The following is a 19,409-nucleotide window of genomic DNA, read 5'->3' as shown; positions in this document are numbered from 1 at the left end:
CAGGTCCGGAGTCATCGTTTTTCATCAGAAAATTGATTTTTAGGACTGCACTAAATATGATTCAAAATGTCAATTGGATTGTGCCTCATGTTGAATAACCACTTTTGAAACCCTCACCGTGACCAAAATTGCCATTTTTACAGAGTTTTGCTTACTTAAAAGCTTCAATTTTGAACAATTTCAGGCACCAAAATGACTTTAAACTCACTTATTTTAGTTGAAAAAGTCATAATTCAAATCCAACAGTCATTTAGAGTCTATAGATTAAATGTTAAAATTTCATCCATATTGAACATTTTGGGAACGTTCGACAGGTCCGGAGTCATCGTTTTTCATCTGAAAATTGAATTTTTGGACTGTACCAAAAATGATTAAAAATGTCAATTGGATCGTGCCTCATGTTGAATAACCACTTTTGAAACCCTCACAGTGACCAAAATTGCCATTTTTACAGAGTTTTGCTTATTCAAAAGCTTCAATTTTGAACAATTTCAGGCACCGAAATGACTTTAAACCCTCTTATTTTAGTTGAAAAAGTCATAATTCACATCCAACAGTCATTTAGAGTCAAAAGATTAAATGTTAAAATTTCATCCATATTGACCATTTTGGGAACGTTCGACAGGTCCGGAGTCATCGTTTTTCATCAGAAAATTGATTTTTTTGACTGTACCAAATATGATTCAAAATGTCAATTGGATTGTGACTCATGTTGAATAACCACTTTTGAAACCCTCACAGTGACCAAAATTAATTGCCATTTCTACAGAGTTTTTCTTACTCAAAAGCTTTCTTTTTTACCAATTTCAGGAACCGAAATGACTTTAAACACACGTATTTTAGTTGAAAAAGGTCTTAATTCACATCCAACAGTCATTTAGAGTCAAAAGATTAAATGTTAAAATGTCATCCATATTGAACATTTTGGGAATGTTCTACAGGTCCGGAGTCATCGTTTCTCATCAGAAAATTGATTTTTTGGACTGCACCAAATATGATTCAAAATGTCAATTGGATTGTGCCTTGTGTTGAATAACCACTTTTGAAACCCTCACCGTGACCAATATTGCCATTTTTACAGAGTTTTGCTTACTTAAAAGCTTCAATTTTGAACAATTTCAGGCACCAAAATGACTTTAAACTCACTTATTTTAGTTGAAAAAGTCATAATTCAAATCCAACAGTCATTTAGAGTCAAAAGATTAAATGTTAAAATTTTATCCATATTGAACATTTTGGGGATGTTCGAAAAGTCCGGAGTCATCGTTTTTCATCAGAAAATGGATTTTTTTGACTGTACCAAATATGATTCAAAATGTCAATTGGATTGTGCCTCATGTTGAATAACCACTTTTGAAAAACTCACAGAGACCAAAATTGCCATTTTTACAGAACTTTGCTTACTCAAAAGCTTCCATTTTGACCAATTTAAGCCACCGAAATGACTTTAAACACACTTATTTTAGTTGAAAAAGTCATAATTCACATCCAACAGTCATTTAGAGTCAAAAGATTAAATGTTAAAATTTCATCCATATTGACCATTTTGGGAACGTTCCACAGGTCCGGAGTCATCGTTTTTCGGCTGAAAATAGATTATTTGGACTGTACCAAAAATGATTCAAAATGTCAATTGGACCGTGCCTCATGTTGAATACCCACTTTTGAAACCCTCACAGTGACCAAAATTGCCATTTTTACAGAGCTTTGCTTACTCAAAAGCTTCCATTTTGACCAATTTAAGCCACCGAAATGACTTTAAACACACTTATTTTAGTTGAAAAAGTCATAATTCACATCCAACAGTCATTTAGAGTCAAAAGATTAAATGTTAAAATTTCATCCATATTGACCATTTTGGGAACGTTCGACAGGTCCGGAGTCATCGTTTTTCATCAAAAAATAGATTTTTTGGACTGCACCAAATATGATTCAAAATGTCAATTTGATTGTGCCTCGTGTTGAATAACCACTTTTGAAACCCTCACCGTGACCAAAATTGCCATTTTTACAGAGTTTTGCTTACTTAAAAGCTTCAATTTTGAACAATTTCAGGCACCAAAATGACTTTAAACTCACTTATTTTAGTTGAAAAAGTCATAATTCACATCCAACAGTCATTTAGAGTCAAAAGATTAAATGTTAAAATTTCATCCATATTGACCATTTTGGGAATGTTCTACAGGTCCAGAGTCATCGTTTCTCATCAGAAAATTGATTTTTTGGACTGCACCAAATATGATTCAAAATGTCAATTGGATTGTGCCTCGTGTTGAATAACCACTTTTGAAACCCTCACCGTGACCAAAATTGCCATTTTTACAGAGTTTTGCTTACTTAAAAGCTTCCATTTTGAACAATTTCAGGCACCAAAATGACTTTAAACTCACTTATTTTAGTTGAAAAAGTCATAATTCAAATCCAACAGTCATTTAGAGTCAAAAGATTAAATGTTAAAATTTCATCCATATTGAACATTTTGGGGATGTTCGAAAAGTCCGGAGTCATCGTTTTTCATCAGAAAATTGATTTTTTTGACTGTACCAAATATGATTCAAAATGTCAATTGGATTGTGCCTCATGTTGAATAACCACTTTTGAAAAACTCACAGAGACCAAAATTGCCATTTTTACAGAACTTTGCTTACTCAAAAGCTTCCATTTTGACCAATTTAAGCCACCGAAATGACTTTAAACACACTTATTTTAGTTGAAAAAGTCATAATTGACATCCAACAGTCATTTAGAGTCAAAAGATTAAATGTTAAAATTTCATCCATATTGACCATTTTGAGAACGTTCCACAGGTCCGGAGTCATCGTTTTTCGGCTGAAAATAGATTATTTGGACTGTACCAAAAATGATTCAAAATGTCAATTGGACCGTGCCTCATGTTGAATACCCACTTTTGAAACCCTCACAGTGACCACAATTGCCATTTTTACAGAGCTTTGCTTACTCAAAAGCTTCCATTTTGACCAATTTAAGCCACTGAAATGACTTTAAACACACTTATTTTAGTTGAAAAAGTCATAATTCACATCCAACAGTCAATTAGAGTCAAAAGATTAAATGTTAAAATTTCATCCATATTGACCATTTTGGGAACGTTCGACAGGTCCGGAGTCATCGTTTTTCATCAGAAAATTGATTTTTAGGACTGCACTAAATATGATTCAAAATGTCAATTGGATTGTGCCTCATGTTGAATAACCACTTTTGAAACCCTCACCGTGACCAAAATTGCCATTTTTACAGAGTTTTGCTTACTTAAAAGCTTCAATTTTGAACAATTTCAGGCACCAAAATGACTTTAAACTCACTTATTTTAGTTGAAAAAGTCATAATTCAAATCCAACAGTCATTTAGAGTCTATAGATTAAATGTTAAAATTTCATCCATATTGAACATTTTGGGAACGTTCGACAGGTCCGGAGTCATCGTTTTTCATCTGAAAATTGAATTTTTGGACTGTACCAAAAATGATTAAAAATGTCAATTGGATCGTGCCTCATGTTGAATAACCACTTTTGAAACCCTCACAGTGACCAAAATTGCCATTTTTACAGAGTTTTGCTTATTCAAAAGCTTCAATTTTGAACAATTTCAGGCACCGAAATGACTTTAAACCCTCTTATTTTAGTTGAAAAAGTCATAATTCACATCCAACAGTCATTTAGAGTCAAAAGATTAAATGTTAAAATTTCATCCATATTGACCATTTTGGGAACGTTCGACAGGTCCGGAGTCATCGTTTTTCATCAGAAAATTGATTTTTTTGACTGTACCAAATATGATTCAAAATGTCAATTGGATTGTGACTCATGTTGAATAACCACTTTTGAAACCCTCACAGTGACCAAAATTAATTGCCATTTCTACAGAGTTTTTCTTACTCAAAAGCTTTCTTTTTTACCAATTTCAGGAACCGAAATGACTTTAAACACACGTATTTTAGTTGAAAAAGGTCTTAATTCACATCCAACAGTCATTTAGAGTCAAAAGATTAAATGTTAAAATGTCATCCATATTGAACATTTTGGGAATGTTCTACAGGTCCGGAGTCATCGTTTCTCATCAGAAAATTGATTTTTTGGACTGCACCAAATATGATTCAAAATGTCAATTGGATTGTGCCTTGTGTTGAATAACCACTTTTGAAACCCTCACCGTGACCAATATTGCCATTTTTACAGAGTTTTGCTTACTTAAAAGCTTCAATTTTGAACAATTTCAGGCACCAAAATGACTTTAAACTCACTTATTTTAGTTGAAAAAGTCATAATTCAAATCCAACAGTCATTTAGAGTCAAAAGATTAAATGTTAAAATTTTATCCATATTGAACATTTTGGGGATGTTCGAAAAGTCCGGAGTCATCGTTTTTCATCAGAAAATGGATTTTTTTGACTGTACCAAATATGATTCAAAATGTCAATTGGATTGTGCCTCATGTTGAATAACCACTTTTGAAAAACTCACAGAGACCAAAATTGCCATTTTTACAGAACTTTGCTTACTCAAAAGCTTCCATTTTGACCAATCTAAGCCACCGAAATGACTTTAAACACACTTATTTTAGTTGAAAAAGTCATAATTCACATCCAACAGTCATTTAGAGTCAAAAGATTAAATGTTAAAATTTCATCCATATTGACCATTTTGGGAACGTTCCACAGGTCCGGAGTCATCGTTTTTCGGCTGAAAATAGATTATTTGGACTGTACCAAAAATGATTCAAAATGTCAATTGGACCGTGCCTCATGTTGAATACCCACTTTTGAAACCCTCACAGTGACCAAAATTGCCATTTTTACAGAGCTTTGCTTACTCAAAAGCTTCCATTTTGACCAATTTAAGCCACCGAAATGACTTTAAACACACTTATTTTAGTTGAAAAAGTCATAATTCACATCCAACAGTCATTTAGAGTCAAAAGATTAAATGTTAAAATTTCATCCATATTAACCATTTTGGGAACGTTCGACAGGTCCGGAGTCATCGTTTTTCATCAGAAAATAGATTTTTTTGGACTGTACCAAAAATATTTCAAAATGTCAATTGGACCGTGCCTCATGTTGAATACCCACTTTTGAAACCCTCACTGTGACCAAAATTGCCATTTTTACAGAGCTTTGCTTACTCAAAAGCTTCCATTTTGACCATTTTAAGCCACCGAAAAGAGTTTAAACACACTTATTTTAGTTGAAAAAGTCATAATTCACATCCAACAGTCATTTAGAGTCAAAAGATTAAATGTTAAAATTTCATCCATATTGACCATTTTGGGAACGTTCGACAGGTCCGGAGTCATCGTTTTTCATCAAAAAATAGATTTTTTGGACTGCACCAAATATGATTCAAAATGTCAATTTGATTGTGCCTCGTGTTGAATAACCACTTTTGAAACCCTCACCGTGACCAAAATTGCCATTTTTACAGAGTTTTGCTTACTTAAAAGCTTCAATTTTGAACAATTTCAGGCACCAAAATGACTTTAAACTCACTTATTTTAGTTGAAAAAGTCATAATTCACATCCAACAGTCATTTAGAGTCAAAAGATTAAATGTTAAAATTTCATCCATATTGACCATTTTGGGAATGTTCTACAGGTCCAGAGTCATCGTTTCTCATCAGAAAATTGATTTTTTGGACTGCACCAAATATGATTCAAAATGTCAATTGGATTGTGCCTCGTGTTGAATAACCACTTTTGAAACCCTCACCGTGACCAAAATTGCCATTTTTACAGAGTTTTGCTTACTTAAAAGCTTCCATTTTGAACAATTTCAGGCACCAAAATGACTTTAAACTCACTTATTTTAGTTGAAAAAGTCATAATTCAAATCCAACAGTCATTTAGAGTCAAAAGATTAAATGTTAAAATTTCATCCATATTGAACATTTTGGGGATGTTCGAAAAGTCCGGAGTCATCGTTTTTCATCAGAAAATTGATTTTTTTGACTGTACCAAATATGATTCAAAATGTGAATTGGATTGTGCCTCATGTTGAATAACCACTTTTGAAAAACTCACAGAGACCAAAATTGCCATTTTTACAGAACTTTGCTTACTCAAAAGCTTCCATTTTGACCAATTTAAGCCACCGAAATGACTTTAAACACACTTATTTTAGTTGAAAAAGTCATAATTGACATCCAACAGTCATTTAGAGTCAAAAGATTAAATGTTAAAATTTCATCCATATTGACCATTTTGAGAACGTTCCACAGGTCCGGAGTCATCGTTTTTCGGCTGAAAATAGATTATTTGGACTGTACCAAAAATGATTCAAAATGTCAATTGGACCGTGCCTCATGTTGAATACCCACTTTTGAAACCCTCACAGTAACCAAAATTGCCATTTTTACAGAGCTTTGCTTACTCAAAAGCTTCCATTTTGACCAATTTAAGCCACTGAAATGACTTTAAACACACTTATTTTAGTTGAAAAAGTCATAATTCACATCCAACAGTCATTTAGAGTCAAAAGATTTTAATTTAAAATTTCATCCATATTGACCATTTTGGGAACGTTCGACAGGTCCGGAGTCATCGTTTTTCATCAGAAAATTGATTTTTAGGACTGCACTAAATATGATTCAAAATGTCAATTGGATTGTGCCTCATGTTGAATAACCACTTTTGAAACCCTCACCGTGACCAAAATTGCCATTTTTACAGAGTTTTGCTTACTTAAAAGCTTCAATTTTGAACAATTTCAGGCACCAAAATGACTTTAAACTCACTTATTTTAGTTGAAAAAGTCATAATTCAAATCCAACAGTCATTTAGAGTCTATAGATTAAATGTTAAAATTTCATCCATATTGAACATTTTGGGAACGTTCGACAGGTCCGGAGTCATCGTTTTTCATCTGAAAATTGAATTTTTGGACTGTACCAAAAATGATTAAAAATGTCAATTGGATCGTGCCTCATGTTGAATAACCACTTTTGAAACCCTCACAGTGACCAAAATTGCCATTTTTACAGAGTTTTGCTTATTCAAAAGCTTCAATTTTGAACAATTTCAGGCACCGAAATGACTTTAAACCCTCTTATTTTAGTTGAAAAAGTCATAATTCACATCCAACAGTCATTTAGAGTCAAAAGATTAAATGTTAAAATTTCATCCATATTGACCATTTTGGGAACGTTCGACAGGTCCGGAGTCATCGTTTTTCATCAGAAAATTGATTTTTTTGACTGTACCAAATATGATTCAAAATGTCAATTGGATTGTGACTCATGTTGAATAACCACTTTTGAAACCCTCACAGTGACCAAAATTGCCATTTCTACAGAGTTTTTCTTACTCAAAAGCTTTCTTTTTTACCAATTTCTGGAACCGAAATGACTTTAAACACACGTATTTTAGTTGAAAAAGGTCTTAATTCACATCCAACAGTCATTTAGAGTCAAAAGATTAAATGTTAAAATGTCATCCATATTGACCATTTTGGGAATGTTCTACAGGTCCGGAGTCATTGTTTCTCATCAGAAAATTGATTTTTTGGACTGCACCAAATATGATTCAAAATGTCAATTGGATTGTGCCTCGTGTTGAATAACCACTTTTGAAACCCTCACCGTGACCAATATTGCCATTTTTACAGAGTTTTGCTTACTTAAAAGCTTCAATTTTGAACAATTTCAGGCACCAAAATGACTTTAAACTCACTTATTTTAGTTGAAAAAGTCATAATTCAAATCCAACAGTCATTTAGAGTCAAAAGATTAAATGTTAAAATTTCATCCATATTGACCATTTTGGGAACGTTCCACAGGTCCGGAGTCATCGTTTTTCGGCTGAAAATAGATTATTTGGACTGTACCAAAAATGATTCAAAATGTCAATTGGACCGTGCCTCATGTTGAATACCCACTTTTGAAACCCTCACAGTGACCAAAATTGCCATTTTTACAGAGCTTTGCTTACTCAAAAGCTTCCATTTTGACCAATTTAAGCCACCAAAATGACTTTAAACACACTTATTTTAGTTGAAAAAGTCATAATTCACATCCAACAGTCATCTAGAGTCAAAAGATTAAATGTAAAAATGTCATCCATATTGACCATTTTGGGAACGTCCGACAGGTCCGGAGTCATCGTTTTTCATCAGAAAATTGATTTTTTTGACTGTACCAAATATGATTCAAAATGTCAATTGGATTGTGACTCATGTTGAATAACCACTTTTTAAACCCTCACAGTGACCAAAATTGCCATTTCTACAGAGTTTTTCTTACTCAAAAGCTTTCTTTTTTACCAATTTCAGGAACCGAAATGACTTTAAACACACGTATTTTAGTTGAAAAAGGTCTTAATTCACATCCAACAGTCATTTAGAGTCAAAAGATTAAATGTTAAAATGTCATCCATATTGAACATTTTGGGGACGTTCAACAGGTCCGGAGTCATCGTTTTTCATCTTAAAATTGAATTTTTGGACTGTACCAAAAATGATTCAAAATGTCAATTGGATCGTGCCTCATGTTGAATAACCACTTTTGAAACCCTCACAGTGACCAAAATTGCCATTTTTACAGATATTTGCTTATTCAAAAGCTTCAATTTTGACCAATTACAGGCACCAAAATGACTTTAAACCCTCTTATTTTAGTTGAAAAAGTCTTCATTTACATCCAACAGTCATTTAGAGTCAAAAGATTAAATGTTAAAATTTCATCCATATTGCCCATTTTGGGAACATTCGCCAGGTCCGGAGTCATCGTTTTTCATCAGAAAATTGGATTTTTGGAGTGTACCAAAAATGAATCAAAATGTCAATTGGATTGTGCCTCGTGTTGAATAACCACTTTTGAAACCCTCACCATGACCAAAATTGCCATTTTTACAGAGTTTTGCTTACTTAAAAGCTTCAATTTTGAACAATTTCAGGCACCAAAATGACTTTAAACTCACTTATTTTAGTTGAAAAAGTCATAATTCACATCCAACAGTCATTTAGAGTCTATAGATTAAATGTTAAAATGTCATCCAAATTGAACATTTTGGGAACGTTCGACAGGTCCGGAGTCATCGTTTTTCGGCTGAAAATTGATTTTTTGGACTGTACCAAAAATGATTCAAAATGTCAATTGGATCGTGCCTCATGTTGAATACACATTTTTGAAACCCTCACAGTGACCAAAATTGCCATTTTTACAGAGTTTTGCTTACTCAAAAGCTTCAATTTTGAACAATTTCACGCACCAAAATGACTTTAAACTCACAGATTTTAGTTGAAAATGTCATAATTCACATCCAACAGTCATTTAGAGTCAAAAGATTAAATGTTAAAATTTCATCCATATTGACCATTTTGGGAACGTTTGACAGGTCCGGAGTCATCGTTTTTCATCAGAAAATTGATTTTTTTGACTGTACCAAATATGATTCAAAATGTCAATTGGATTGTGACTCATGTTGAATAACCACTTTTGAAACCCTCACAGTGACCAAAATTGCCATTTCTACAGAGTTTTTCTTACTCAAAAGCTTTCTTTTTTACCAATTTCAGGAACCGAAATGACTTTAAACACACTTATTTTAGTTGAAAAAGTCTTAATTCACATCCAACAGTCATTAAAGTCAAAAGATTAAATGTTAAAATTTCATCCATATTGAACATTTTGGGGACGTTCGACAGGTCCGGAGTCATCGTTTTTCATCTGAAAATTGAATTTTTGGACTGTACCAAAAATGATTCAAAATGTCAATTGGATCGTGCCTCATGTTGAATAACCACTTTTGAAACCCTCACAGTGACCAAAATTGCCATTTTTACAGAGATTTGCTTATTCAAAAGCTTCAATTTTGACCAATTACAGGCACAGAAATGACTTTAAAAACTCTTTTTTTAGTTGAAAAAGTCTTAATTTAAATGCAACAGTCATTTAGAGTCAAAAGATTAAATGTTAAAATTTCATCCATATTGACCATTTTGGGAACGTTCGACAGGTCCGGAGTCATCGTTTTTCATCAGAAAATTGATTTTTAGGACTGCACCAAATATGATTCAAAATGTCAATTGGATTGTGCCTCATGTTGAATAACCACTTTTGAAACCCTCACCGTGACCAAAATTGCCATTTTTACAGAGTTTTGCTTACTTAAAAGCTTCAATTTTGAACAATTTCAGGCACCAAAATGACTTTAAACTCACTTATTTTAGTTGAAAAAGTCATAATTCAAATCCAACAGTCATTTAGAGTCTATAGATTAAATGTTAAAATTTCATCCATATTGAACATTTTGGGAACGTTCGACAGGTCCGGAGTCATCGTTTTTCATCTGAAAATGTAATTTTTGGACTGTACCAAAAATGATTCAAAATGTCAATTGGATCGTGCCTCATGTTGAATAACCACTTTTGAAACCCTCACAGTGACCAAAATTGCCATTTTTACAGAGTTTTGCTTATTCAAAAGCTTCAATTTTGAACAATTTCAGGCACCGAAATGACTTTAAACCCTCTTATTTTAGTTGAAAAAGTCATAATTCACATCCAACAGTCATTTAGAGTCAAAAGATTAAATGTTAAAATTTCATCCATATTGACCATTTTGGGAACGTTTGACAGGTCCGGAGTCATCGTTTTTCATCAGAAGATTGATTTTTTTGACTGTACCAAATATGATTCAAAATGTCAATTGGATTGTGACTCATGTTGAATAACCACTTTTTAAACCCTCACAGTGACCAAAATTGCCATTTCTACAGAGTTTTTCTTACTCAAAAGCTTTCTTTTTTACCAATTTCAGGAACCAAAATGACTTTAAACACACGTATTTTAGTTGAAAAAGTTCTTAATTCACATCCAACAGTCATTTAGAGTCAAAAGATTAAATGTTAAAATGTCATCCATATTGAACATTTTGGGGACGTTCAACAGGTCCGGAGTCATCGTTTTTCATCTTAAAATTGAATTTTTGGACTGTACCAAAAATGATTCAAAATGTCAATTGGATCGTGCCTCATGTTGAATAACCACTTTTGAAACCCTCACAGTGACCAAAATTGCCATTTTTACAGATATTTGCTTATTCAAAAGCTTCAATTTTGACCAATTACAGGCACCAAAATGACTTTAAACCCTCTTATTTTAGTTGAAAAAGTCTTCATTTACATCCAACAGTCATTTAGAGTCAAAAGATTAAATGTTAAAATTTCATCCATATTGCCCATTTTGGGAACATTCGCCAGGTCCGGAGTCATCGTTTTTCATCAGAAAATTGGATTTTTGGAGTGTACCAAAAATGAATCAAAATGTCAATTGGATTGTGCCTCGTGTTGAATAACCACTTTTGAAACCCTCACCATGACCAAAATTGCCATTTTTACAGAGTTTTGCTTACTTAAAAGCTTCAATTTTGAACAATTTCAGGCACCAAAATGACTTTAAACTCACTTATTTTAGTTGAAAAAGTCATAATTCACATCCAACAGTCATTTAGAGTCTATAGATTAAATGTTAAAATGTCATCCAAATTGAACATTTTGGGAACGTTCGACAGGTCCGGAGTCATCGTTTTTCGGCTGAAAATTGATTTTTTGGACTGTACCAAAAATGATTCAAAATGTCAATTGGATCGTGCCTCATGTTGAATACACATTTTTGAAACCCTCACAGTGACCAAAATTGCCATTTTTACAGAGTTTTGCTTACTCAAAAGCTTCAATTTTGAACAATTTCACGCACCAAAATGACTTTAAACTCACAGATTTTAGTTGAAAATGTCATAATTCACATCCAACAGTCATTTAGAGTCAAAAGATTAAATGTTAAAATTTCATCCATATTGACCATTTTGGGAATGTTTGACAGGTCCGGAGTCATCGTTTTTCATCAGAAAATTGATTTTTTTGACTGTACCAAATATGATTCAAAATGTCAATTGGATTGTGACTCATGTTGAATAACCACTTTTGAAACCCTCACAGTGACCAAAATTGCCATTTCTACAGAGTTTTTCTTACTCAAAAGCTTTCTTTTTTACCAATTTCAGGAACCGAAATGACTTTAAACACACTTATTTTAGTTGAAAAAGTCTTAATTCACATCCAACAGTCATTAAAGTCAAAAGATTAAATGTTAAAATTTCATCCATATTGAACATTTTGGGGACGTTCGACAGGTCCGGAGTCATCGTTTTTCATCTGAAAATTGAATTTTTGGACTGTACCAAAAATGATTCAAAATGTCAATTGGATCGTGCCTCATGTTGAATAACCACTTTTGAAACCCTCACAGTGACCAAAATTGCCATTTTTACAGAGATTTGCTTATTCAAAAGCTTCAATTTTGACCAATTACAGGCACAGAAATGACTTTAAAAACTCTTTTTTTAGTTGAAAAAGTCTTAATTTAAATGCAACAGTCATTTAGAGTCAAAAGATTAAATGTTAAAATTTCATCCATATTGACCATTTTGGGAACGTTCGACAGGTCCGGAGTCATCGTTTTTCATCAGAAAATTGATTTTTAGGACTGCACCAAATATGATTCAAAATGTCAATTGGATTGTGCCTCATGTTGAATAACCACTTTTGAAACCCTCACCGTGACCAAAATTGCCATTTTTACAGAGTTTTGCTTACTTAAAAGCTTCAATTTTGAACAATTTCAGGCACCAAAATGACTTTAAACTCACTTATTTTAGTTGAAAAAGTCATAATTCAAATCCAACAGTCATTTAGAGTCTATAGATTAAATGTTAAAATTTCATCCATATTGAACATTTTGGGAACGTTCGACAGGTCCGGAGTCATCGTTTTTCATCTGAAAATGTAATTTTTGGACTGTACCAAAAATGATTCAAAATGTCAATTGGATCGTGCCTCATGTTGAATAACCACTTTTGAAACCCTCACAGTGACCAAAATTGCCATTTTTACAGAGTTTTGCTTATTCAAAAGCTTCAATTTTGAACAATTTCAGGCACCGAAATGACTTTAAACCCTCTTATTTTAGTTGAAAAAGTCATAATTCACATCCAACAGTCATTTAGAGTCAAAAGATTAAATGTTAAAATTTCATCCATATTGACCATTTTGGGAACGTTTGACAGGTCCGGAGTCATCGTTTTTCATCAGAAGATTGATTTTTTTGACTGTACCAAATATGATTCAAAATGTCAATTGGATTGTGACTCATGTTGAATAACCACTTTTTAAACCCTCACAGTGACCAAAATTGCCATTTCTACAGAGTTTTTCTTACTCAAAAGCTTTCTTTTTTACCAATTTCAGGAACCGAAATGACTTTAAACACACGTATTTTAGTTGAAAAAGGTCTTAATTCACATCCAACAGTCATTTAGAGTCAAAAGATTAAATGTTAAAATGTCATCCATATTGAACATTTTGGGGACGTTCAACAGGTCCGGAGTCATCGTTTTTCATCTTAAAATTGAATTTTTGGACTGTACCAAAAATGATTCAAAATGTCAATTGGATCGTGCCTCATGTTGAATAACCACTTTTGAAACCCTCACAGTGACCAAAATTGCCATTTTTACAGAGATTTGCTTATTCAAAAGCTTCAATTTTGACCAATTACAGGCACCAAAATGACTTTAAACCCTCTTATTTTAGTTGAAAAAGTCTTCATTTACATCCAACAGTCATTTAGAGTCAAAAGATTAAATGTTAAAATTTCATCCATATTGCCCATTTTGGGAACATTCGCCAGGTCCGGAGTCATCGTTTTTCATCAGAAAATTGGATTTTTGGAGTGTACCAAAAATGAATCAAAATGTCAATTGGATTGTGCCTCGTGTTGAATAACCACTTTTGAAACCCTCACCATGACCAAAATTGCCATTTTTACAGAGTTTTGCTTACTTAAAAGCTTCAATTTTGAACAATTTCAGGCACCAAAATGACTTTAAACTCACTTATTTTAGTTGAAAAAGTCATAATTCACATCCAACAGTCATTTAGAGTCTATAGATTAAATGTTAAAATGTCATCCAAATTGAACATTTTGGGAACGTTCGACAGGTCCGGAGTCATCGTTTTTCGGCTGAAAATTGATTTTTTGGACTGTACCAAAAATGATTCAAAATGTCAATTGGATCGTGCCTCATGTTGAATACACATTTTTGAAACCCTCACAGTGACCAAAATTGCCATTTTTACAGAGTTTTGCTTACTCAAAAGCTTCAATTTTGAACAATTTCACGCACCAAAATGACTTTAAACTCACAGATTTTAGTTGAAAATGTCATAATTCACATCCAACAGTCATTTAGAGTCAAAAGATTAAATGTTAAAATTTCATCCATATTGACCATTTTGGGAAAGTTCGACAGGTCCGGAGTCATCGTTTTTCATCTGTAAATTGATTTTTTGGACTGTACCAAATATGATTCAAAATGTCAATTGGATCGTGACTCATCATGAATAACCACTTTTGAAACCCTCACAGTGACCAAAGTTGCCATTTCTACAGTTTTTCTTACTCAAAAGCTTTCTTTTTTACCAATTTCAGGAACCGAAATGACTTTAAACACACTTATTTTAGTTGAAAAAGTCTTAATTCACATCCAACAGTCATTAAAGTCAAAAGATTAAATGTTAAAATTTCATCCATATTGAACATTTTAGGGACGTTCGACAGGTCCGGAGTCATCGTTTTTCATCTGAAAATTGAATTTTTGGACTGTACCAAAAATGATTCAAAATGTCAATTGGATCGTGCCTCATGTTGAATAACCACTTTTGAAACCCTCACAGTGACCAAAATTGCCATTTTTACAGAGATTTGCTTATTCAAAAGCTTCAATTTTGACCAATTACAGGCACAGAAATGACTTTAAACACTCTTTTTTTAGTTGGAAAAAGTCTTAATTTACATGCAACAGTCATTTAGAGTCAAAAGATTAAATGTTAAAATTTCATCCATATTGACCATTTTGGGAACATTCGCCAGGTCCGGAGTCATCGTTTTTCATCAGAAAATTGGATTTTTGGAGTGTACCAAAAAGATTCAAAATGTCAATTGGATCGTGCCTCATGTTGAATAACGACTTTTGAAACGCTCTCAGTGACCAAAATTGCCATTTTTACAGAGTTTTGCTTACTCAAAAGCTTCCATTTTGACCAATTTAAGCCACCGAAATGACTTTAAACACACTGATTTTAGTTGAAAAAGTAATAATTCACATCCAACAGTCATTTAGAGTCAAAAGATTAAATGTTAAAATTTCATCCATATTGACCATTTTGGGAACGTTTGACAAGTCCGGAGTCATCGTTTTTCATCAGAAAATAGATTTTTTGGACTGTACCACATATGATTCAAAATGTCAATTGGATTGTGCCTCATGTTGAATAACCACTTTTGAAAAACTCACAGAGACCAAAATTGCCATTTTTACAGAGCTTTGCTTACTCAAAAGCTTCCATTTTGACCAATTTAAGCCACCGAAATGACTTTAAACTCACAGATTTTAATTGAAAATGTCATAATTCACATCCAACAGTCATTTAGAGTCAAAAGATTAAATGTTAAAATTTCATCCATATTGACCATTTTGGGAACATTCGCCAGGTCCGGAGTCATCGTTTTTCATCAGAAAATTGGATTTTTGGAGTGTACCAAAAATGATTCAAAATGTCAATTGGATCGTGCCTCATGTTGAATAACGACTTTTGAAACCCTCTCAGTGACCAAAATTGCCATTTTTACAGAGTTTTGCTTACTCAAAAGCTTCCATTTTGACCAATTTAAGCCACCGAAATGACTTTAAACACACTGATTTTAGTTGAAAAAGTCATAATTCACATCCAACAGTCATTTAGAGTCAAAAGATTAAATGTTAAAATTACATCCATATTGACCATTTTGGGAACGTTCGACAGGTCCGGAGTCATCGTTTTTCATCAGAAAATAGATTTTTTGGACTGTACCACATATGATTCACAATGTCAATTGGATCGTGCCTCATGTTCAATAACCACTTTTGAAACCCTCACAGTGACCAAAATTGCCATTTTTACAGAGTTTTGCTTACTCAAAAGCTACAATTTTGAACAATTTCAGGCACCAAAATGACTTTAAACTCACTGATTTTAGTTGAAAAAAGTCATAATTCACATCCAACAGTCATTTAGAGTCAAAAGATTAAATGTTAAAATATCATCTATATTGACCATTTTGGGAACGTTCCACAGGTCCGGAGTCATCGTTTTTCGGCTGAAAATTGATTTTTTGGACTGTACCAAAAATGATTCAAAATGTCAATTGGATCGTGCCTCATGTTGAATATCCACTTTTGTAACCCTCACAGTGACCAAAATTGCCATTTTTACAGAGTTTTGCTTACTCAAAAGCTTCAATTTTGAACAATTTCAGGCACCGAAATGACTTAAACTCACTGATTTTAGTTGAAAAAGTCATAATTCACATCCAACAGTCATTTAGAGTCAAAAGATTAAATGTTAAAATGTCATCCATATTGACCATTTTGGGAATGTTCGACAGTCCGGAGTCATCGTTTTTCATCAGAAAATTGATTTTTTGGACTGCACCAAATATGATTCAAAATGTCAATTGGAGTGTGCCTCGTGTTGAATAACCACTTTTGAAACCGTCACCGTGACTAAAATTGCCATTTTTACAGAGTTTTGCTTACTTAAAAGCTTCAATTTTGAACAATTTCAGGCACCAAAATGACTTTAAACTCACTTATTTTAGTTGAAAAAGTCATAATTCAAATCCAACAGTCATTTAGTGTCAAAAGATTAAATGTTAAAATATCATCCATATTGAACATTTTGTGGATGTTCGAAAGGTCCGGAGTCATCGTTTTTCATCAGAAAATAGATTTTTTTGACTGTACCAAAAATTATTCAAAATGTCAATTGGATCGAGCCTCATGTTCAATAACCACTTTTGAAACCCTTCACAGTGACCAAAATTGCCATTTTTACAGAGTTTTGCTTACTCAAAAGATACCATTTTGAACAATTTCAGGCACTGAAATGACTTTAAACTCACTGATTTTAGTTGAAAAAGTCATAATTCACATCCGACAGTCATTTAGAGTCAAAAGATTAAATGTTAAAGTTTTATCCATATTGACCATTTTGGTAACGTTCGACAGGTCCGGAGTCATCGTTTTTCATCAGAAAATTGATTTTTTTTTACTGTACCAAATATGATTCAAAATGTCAATTGGATTGTGCCTCATGTTGAATAACCACTTTTGAAAAACTCACAGAGACCAAAATTGCAATTTTTACAGAGCTTTGCTTACTCAAAAGCTTCCATTTTGACCAATTTAAGCCACCGAAATGACTTTAAACACACTTATTTTAGTTGAAAAAGTCATAATTCACATCCAACAGTCATTTAGAGTCAAAAGAATAAATGTTAAAATTTCATCCATATTGACCATTTTGGGAACGTTCCACAGGTCCGGAGTCATCGTTTTTCGGCTGAAAATAGATTTTTTGGACTGTACCAAAAATGATTCAAAATGTCAATTGGACCGTGCCTCATGTTGAATACCCACTTTTGAAACCCTCACAGTGACCAAAATTGCCATTTTTACAGAGCTTTGCTTACTCAAAAGCTTCCATTTTGACCAATTTAAGCCACCGAAATGACTTTAAACACACTTATTTTAGTTGAAAAAGTCATAATTCACATCCAACAGTCATTTAGAGTCAAAAGATTAAATGTTAAAATTTCATCCATATTGACCATTTTGGGAACATTCGACAGGTCCGGAGTCATCATTTTTCATCAGAAAATTGATTTTTTGGACTGCACCAAATATGATTCAAAATGTCAATTGGATTGTGCCTCGTGTTGAATAACCACTTTTGAAACCCTCACCGTGACCAAAATTGCCATTTTTACAGAGTTTTGCTTACTTAAAAGCTTCAATTTTGAACAATTTCAGGCACCAAAATGACATTAAACTCACTTATTTTAGTTGAAAAAGTCATAATTCACATCCAACAGTCATTTGGAGTCTATAGATTAAATGTTAAAATATCATCCATATTGACCATTTTGGGAACGTTCGACAGGTCTGGAGTCTTCGTTTTTCATCAGTAAATTGATTTTTTGGACTGTACCAAATATGATTCAAAATGTCAATTGGATCGTGCCTCATGTTCAATAGCCACTTTTGAAACCCTCACAGTGACCAAAATTGCCATTTTTACAGAGTTTTGCTTACTCAAAAGCTACAATTTTGAACAATTTCAGGCACCAAAATGACTTTACACTCACTGATTTTAGTTGAAAAAGTCATAATTCACATCCAACAGTCATTTAGAGTCAAAAGATTAAATGTTAAAATTTCATCCATATTGACCATTTTGGGAACGTTCGACAGGTCCGGAGTCATTGTTTTTCATCAGAAAATTGATTTTTTTTACTGCACCAAATATAATTCAAAATGTCAATTGGACCGTGCCTCATGTTGAATAACCACTTTTGAAACCCTCACAGTGACCAAAATTGCCATTTTTACAGAGTTTTGCTTTCTCAAAGGCTACAATTTTGAACAATTTCAGGCACCGAAATGACTTTAAACTCACTGATTTTAGTTGAAAAAGTCATAATTCACATCCGACAGTCATTTAGAGTCAAAAGATTAAATGTTAAAATTTCATCCATATTGACCATTTTGGTAACGTTCGACAGGTCCGGAGTCATCGCTTTTCATCAGAAAATTCATTTTTTTGACTGTACCAAATATGATTCAAAATGTCAATTGGATTGTGCCTCATGTTGAATAACCACTTTTGAAAAACTCACAGAGACCAAAATTGCCATTTTTACAGAGCTTTGCTTACTCAAAAGCTTCCATTTTGACTAATTTAAGCCACCGAAATGACTTTAAACACACTTATTTTAGTTGAAAAAGTCATAATTCACATCCAACAGTCACTTAGAGTCAAAAGAATAAATGTTAAAATATCATCCATATTGACCATTTTGGGAACGTTCGACAGGTCCGGAGTCATCGTTTTTCATCAGAAAATTTATTTTTTGGACTGTATCAAAAATGATTCAAAATGTCAATTGGATCGTGCCTCATGTTGAATAACCACTTTTGAAACCCTCACAGTGACCAAAATTGCCATTTTTACAGAGTTTTGCTTATTCAAAAGCTTCAATTTTGACCAATTACAGGCACCGAAATGACTTTAAACACACTTATTTTAGTTGAAAAAGTCTTAATTTACATCCAACAGTCATTTATAGTCAAAACATTAAATGTTAAAATTTCATCCATATTGACCATTTTGGGAACGTTCGACAGGTCCGGAGTCATCGTTTTTCATCAGAAAAATGATTTTTTAGACTGCACCAAATATGATTCAAAATGTCAATTGGATTGTGCCTCGTGTTGAATAACCACTTTTGAAACCCTCA

The sequence above is a fragment of the Lissotriton helveticus genome, chromosome 11 (assembly GCF_964261635.1).
Source record: "Lissotriton helveticus chromosome 11, aLisHel1.1, whole genome shotgun sequence".
In the NCBI taxonomy this organism is placed as follows: domain Eukaryota; kingdom Metazoa; phylum Chordata; class Amphibia; order Caudata; family Salamandridae; genus Lissotriton; species Lissotriton helveticus.
The sequence above is the reverse complement of the archived record's forward strand: the minus strand, read 5'-3'. Positions refer to the sequence as shown.